The sequence below is a fragment of the Balaenoptera ricei genome, chromosome 1 (genome assembly GCF_028023285.1).
Source record: "Balaenoptera ricei isolate mBalRic1 chromosome 1, mBalRic1.hap2, whole genome shotgun sequence".
NCBI lineage: Eukaryota > Metazoa > Chordata > Mammalia > Artiodactyla > Balaenopteridae > Balaenoptera > Balaenoptera ricei.
In genome coordinates this window covers 132,628,283-132,634,704 of record NC_082639.1, presented here as the reverse complement: position 1 = coordinate 132,634,704, position 6,422 = coordinate 132,628,283, and the positions used below count along the sequence as shown (strand labels likewise).

General features: G+C 37.7%; 1 long non-coding RNA gene across 1 annotated transcript in view; it reads right to left on the bottom strand.

Annotated features, from left to right (window-relative positions):
- Positions 1 to 4,901: 4,901 nt before the first annotated feature.
- Positions 4,902 to 6,422, bottom strand: part of LOC132373280 (uncharacterized) — a 205,689-nt gene continuing 204,168 nt past the window's right edge. The window contains exon 5 of the long non-coding RNA XR_009505398.1: positions 4,902 to 5,177. This is a non-coding gene — a long non-coding RNA (uncharacterized LOC132373280). The remainder of the gene's footprint in view (positions 5,178 to 6,422) is intronic.

Here is a 6,422-nt window from a genome sequence, read left to right as displayed (position 1 = left end):
TCATTATATACACTGTTTGAACTCTCACCATTTAATTTGATCAGTTTCTTCCTAGCTTTTGTAGGGATACAAGTCAGTGCCTTTCTCTTTGCAAATTTGTTTTCAACCTGGTCAATATAAATATTCAATATATTTCAGTATATACAATATGTACAAAGCTTCAAATGCTGAAGTATTTCTCTGGTCCATTCATCGAACACTTTTATTAAATATTTCCAACTGATTTTGAAAAAAAACCCCAGTTTACAGAAATCCTTTATAAAAATGTTTATTTTCAGTGCGGGTAACTTGGGTTACTTTACTAAGTAGTACTTCAAAAGCTACATTTTTAGAAGCTGATTTCAAATAGCAAAGAGAGAAAGCATGAACTGCCATGCCAAAGTACTTCCTTAAAATTTTAAATCAGCTTTATCACAAAAGTTTGGAATTAGTTACTCTGTGTGTTAAATGAAAAACACAGTTGTACAGTTTGAAGCTACAGTTTCTATATCAAGTGGTGGAATATCACAACGTATTTCAATGTAGTTATGAAGTATGTGTGCATAATATCCAATTCCAAGGGCACCTCTCCTTCATAGCTTCTTAATTTATTAAGAACATTGTGTTTCACCAAAATTTGTGCTGTATTATCATTGCAAAAACATAACTTATCTTCAATGTCAAATGTTTTAACTGAATTTATATTACAATAACATCAAATATTTCACTGTCAGGAGAAGGAGTTTCTAAAATGTTGGCTTTGATTACATGAAATTGATGAAAAAAGAAGCATAATTGAGATGAGCTAATTTTCTGTTTGGACTATTTGATGACCAACATAAAATTCTCATTATTTAACTGTGAATTTCTTCTTCTGCTCTTGAAGCCACACACCAACAGCTATTGCTTTATTTTGAATTCATGCACACAAAAAAATCTTGGAATAAATAATGAGTGAAAGTGATTTAGAATAGCCATTTGATCTAAATGAAAAGTTGTATCTCACCAAATGATATGAAGGGTACTTTCTTCGGTTGTAAATAGGGCCCAGTCTGTATAAATTAGTTACTAACTTTTGAAGTAACTGCTGATACTTCTCCAGCAGATTTGTGTCTTCTGGTTTTCATGTGGTCATTTATACCACTATGACCCCATGGTGGATGGTAAATGTCAACAAACATTTTGTGCAAGTTACATGTTCATCATTAACTCTCTTGAGTAATCAAAATTCACTTCCTCTTTTTCAACTAAACCTATACTTCCTTTTTAAACTTATTGATGCTAAAAGTGTTTATTGCAGAATAAAAAAGCATTGTCAAATAATAAAATAAATAGTTGTCGATTTTACACTGTACGATAACTGACAAAACAACAGTACCGAACTGTTTAAACTGTTCTCTTCCTGCTTCACAGACAGGACTGCCCTGTTTTTATTTCCTCCACTTGTTTCACATGTACCTAAACTATAATTTGCCACATTTCTTATTCTCATTCACCTTGCTGACTGTGACTTGGTGGCTTCCTGTATTTTGCAGCCCTTGCAACTGGTCACAGTACAACTGATTGCTACACCAGGTGGCCAGCAGTGGTAGAGTGTTGAATACACCTAGAACTATCAGAGACTGAAAGGGGTCAGCTGTACCTAGCAATTCACATCTAAGTACACTTCATTTTATCAGAAAACTGTTTTAGAACATTCTAGGGCATCTTTCAGATTTAGCCCACATATGCGAATAAGAACCATGTGCCCTACAAGTATATCTCACCCACTACTGGACAAGACCATGGTAGAAGCTAGAGGAACAAAGGAGAGACCTGCCCAACTGTTTAAAGCTTATTCTAAAGCAATTATTACAGTAAAATTTTATTGTACAATGAAAAGTCTGGATCAGATACTAAACCAGAAGGGAAACCAGGGCAATACACATAAACTAGTATTGTTCTGGGCTCATGATCACACCATAGAGTCATTTCAAAACTACCTGGACTTACTCTTTCTGGTTCAAGGAGAAAGAATTATGACTTGTGGGTAGAGGTCACTGGAAGATGGATTTTAAATAAATACCAGGAAGAGTTTCTCAAAACGGTACTGACAGTAGAGAAATCCTCATCACTGGAAGTGCTAAATCTGAGCACGGATATTACAGAGAGGACTGCAGTTGAACAAGGTGAACTCTAAGGCCTCTTCTAAAGGTTTCATGTGTCTTGATCAATGTACTGTTATAAGTAGATCTTAAAGGGAAAAAATCTCAGCCCTGAGAATGTTGGAATAGTTTCAGCAGATGTCAAAAGAAGGAAAAAAAATCTCTTTCATGAGTTTACATATTCTTCCAAAAACTTTTAATGGGTTTAGATATACTGGGAGAATCTAGTCGTCCTTAGAGTAGCCGCAGAAAAGAATAGACTTTTGATTGAAAGGAAAGGATCTTAAAATGTCATCAAATCTAGAGTTGACTGTTAGTCGCAATGCTTGACACATAACTGATACAGAAGAATCTTTTGGAAATATTAAGCTTTCTGAACATCATCTATATAATGAAGTTTGTATTATCTCCTCAGTTCCAGGCAGACCAACAATGTCCAACATCTAATAATGGAGAGAAGAGAATGCCAGTTACTTGTCTTCTTGTGTGATAATATAGAAGCTGTGTAATTACTTGAAAGATGAGTGGATGTGAAATAAAAGCCATTTTGTGTACTGTTTAGAGTTGTCTGATACTGTTTGCACTCAATTTGTGATATAATTACTTTCATTAATTTTCATTTTCTTGAAAGATAAACATCATAGAATGGTTCTCCCACTGAATGGCTACATTCTTGTTTCTTGATAGAGAACTTTGATGTAAATCTCATAGAGCAACTGGTAAATGACAGTTCTTTTTAACCTGAATACTTCCCAATCCTTATTATCTTCACAATTCTTTTTGTCTACCTGTGAAGCCCTAGGCAATAAGCAGTAGAATAGAATTTTTTTTTGTAAACTGGAATTACCAATTCATTTGAAACTACACCTGGTGAAATATAAGGCATTACCACTACAAATAAACTAAGCCATAGGTCCTGGTTTAAAAAAAAACAAAAAAACAGGCTCTAAGTTTCAATCATAGTTCTGCATTTACTAGCTTAGTGACTTTAGACAAGTTATGTAAATTCTTTTGGACATGTTTCTCCATTGTTCCACTCCAACTACACTTCCCCAACTGGAAATGTTGGGAAAATTTTCATGGTGGAAGAGAATTCAATTTCATCAACGTGTTTACAGTGTGCTCTATGCCCCAGGCACTGCTACAGACATCCTGGGGAAGAGAGGGAAATTTTAAAAAGGAATAGAAAGTGTTTCTTGCCCTACAGAAAAGGAACAGTGATTAGCCCCATATGGTTCTCAAGTACATGCATTATAGTAGCCCAGACGGGAACGTCCTAATTGAGGCTATGGCATTAAAACTTGCCTGTATACAGGGGGTGGGGGTAAAATGTCAGCTATTCCATCTCTGAGACAAAAAAAAGAAAGAAAGTGTGGTAAAAGAACAGCCAGTTAATCCTTAGATAACACTCTTAGAGGACAAAATTATAATCACTTGCTGCAATTCCAAAATGTGTGTCCCAGAACAATTTGCAGACTTCCACCACGGAGCCTAAGCACAGGACTTAACTAACAGGTCCAGAAGGGAGAACATCTTTTCTGTGAGTAATTGAGCAGGAACAGGACAGTCCAGTGGGCCGACCACAGGCTTAGTTTCACACTCCTGAGTTATCCTGGCTTGGTTGTTGCATTGCCTGGGGACATTCAGGAAGCTGCTTCATCTCTGCATGTCACCATCTATGAGATGGAGTTGTAATTTTAACGAACGTGTAGGGGAATTTAGGAGATTACTACACAGCTTGAAGTCAAGATTTGGAAGAAAGTCTGCTGTTTTTAGAAGCAAGAGACTTTAAAGTAACACAATAATTTATTTTTATTTTACATTGGTACAGTTGATTCTCATTATTCATGGGTTCCATATTTACAGATTTGCCTACTCACTAAAATTTATTTGTAACTTCCAAATAAATATTTGTGGTCCTTTCATAGTCATTCTTGGCTGTGCGCTGAGTGTCAAAAAATTTGAATAGCCTGATGCACACGTTCCCAGCTGAGGCTGGGCAAGGCGATGCTCTGCCTTCTTGTTTCAACTCTCAGACTGTAAATGTGTCCCTTCCACAGTTTATTTAATGCCGAGTTTTTAGCATTTTGTACTTTTTGTTGGTGAATTCATCTGTTTGAAATGGTCCCCAAGCAGAGTGCTGAAATGCTGTGTTCCCAAGCGCAAGAAGGCTGTAATGTACCTTATGGAGAAAATAAACGTTAGATAAGTTTTATTCAGGCACAAGTTTATAGTGCTGTTGGCCATGAGTTCAATGTTAATAAATTAACAATATATATTAAATAAGGAGTCTTTAAATAGACACACACATAAAACAAGGTTATGTATTGATCAGTTGATGAAAATGTTGTGCTCTGAGGCTTGCAGGAACCTAACTCTGTATTTCCCCTAAGAGCATGGTTCAGTGTTTGCTAATTCAGTGTTCTTGGCTACTTAGAGGACATAATGGCTGCAGGTAATGAGAATCAGATGTATCTATCATTGGTTATCCTGATGTATTCTCCTTAGAAGAATCATCTCCAGGGATGAAGGAGAGTTTAGTGATCATTTATTCAAACTCCATAATTGTACATTAGAGAAAATGAGAGTGTAGAGATGTGACTTGATCCAGGTCCCTAAGCAAGAAGAATCAGGCACAACCTGGACCAGAATGAGGTGCATCAGCCCTCAAGCCCATCCTTATACCACCAGACCACACTGGTTTTCCTGTGGGAGTGTTACCAAAGTCAGGTTCGGCTACTTGCTGCACAACAGGCCAATAGGTCGAGTGGCAAGGTGTTGAGGCAAAGAAAGTGACTTTATTTGAGAAAGCACGCTAACCAAGAAGACGGTGGACTAGTGTCCTTAGAAACCATCTTGACATCTCGGTGCAAGCAAAGGACTGTTAAAGGCAACGTGAGGGATGGGGCTGCAGGGTGTGTGAGCAGCTCGCACACAGTTCTTGAATTGGTTGGCATCGAGGTGAAGTTTTGAGTATCACCAGTCTTCTGGTTTCAGCTGGTCTGGGGTCTCTGCGCTTGAGGTCAGCAGTTTTTATCTGGTGGGGTCTGCTTCCTGTGCAAACAATTTAGGAATGTGTGTCAGAGAACGTGGTTGGTTTATAGTCTAAATGGTTACCAGTTTCCCGTCCCGAAGGCTATTCTTTGTTTCTAAATCTTCTCTTCCTAATCATTAACTCTTAAGCCAGCCTTTTGTGGGTCAGGGAAGGCCTGGGAGACTAAAGCAAAAGGCTTTCACTTGAAAGGACAGGGACACAGAGGCTTGTATGAGGTTTCATAAGCATGGGGAAGTGACTGCTTTGGGAGGTGCACTCGAGTGGGGTTCCCACGTGGCTTGTGCTGCAGGCTTCATGTCCAGCAGTGTTTATCTCTCTGGTGATGTTAAGAGGGTGACTGCATAGCTCGTGTACCTAAGCTTAAAGAAACAGGTGCTCTGGCATCATGCTTGAGGGCAGCATCATACTCTATGGTACGTGGCCCCTGTGATCCACATCAGGACTAAATGAGATCAACATTTATAGAAAAAGATTTTTCTTCTAAAATCTTCACTATTGTCCTACCCATGTTTTGGTTATGAGATTAAGTCAGCCAATCTTGGGAGTAGCTAACAAAGCTTTGCTCTTTGATACATTTTCCTCTAAATTCCTGAGGACCAAGTAGAAGTCACTTACTCTAAATTAAGGTAAGAGAGATTCGGTTAATATTTAAGCCAAACTAGGTGACCAAGGTAAAGATGAGGCAGAGGGAGTGAACTATCTAGAGATCTTGGAGAAGCATGAAGGCGATTATGTGTCCTGAATGATGTCATTAAATTCAGTGAACACTTGAGTATCTATTAAGTACAAAGCACATTGCTTTTTGCTCTAATATTCATCTCTTGAGGTCTATAACGTGGTAATACCATTATAATCCCAAATTCATTCTGATTGTCAATCAGTTTGATGTGATAATAACAATAAATAAGTACAATCTATTCAAAATTATAGTCAGTTTTATCTCTAATCTTTTTCTTGGCACCTTTCCTTCTCTTCTCAGTGTATACTTGAAAATATCTTCCCTAGAAACACAAAGAGCCAATAAACCAAAGTTGCTCAGTATGGAAAGTCAGTGTCTAAGAGTGAGAGTCTGCAGTCCAGGTCCTTGAGCCAGATCTGGAGCCAAATTAACCTGATCTGTCTCTTGGAACTTGGACACTTCTATTTATAGCCCCAGGGTAATCATTATGTAATGCAGTTGTAAGTGGAAGGTAAAAAATAATTTGTAGGTGCACTGAGAAATTGGGGGGAAATTTTAGAGCTAA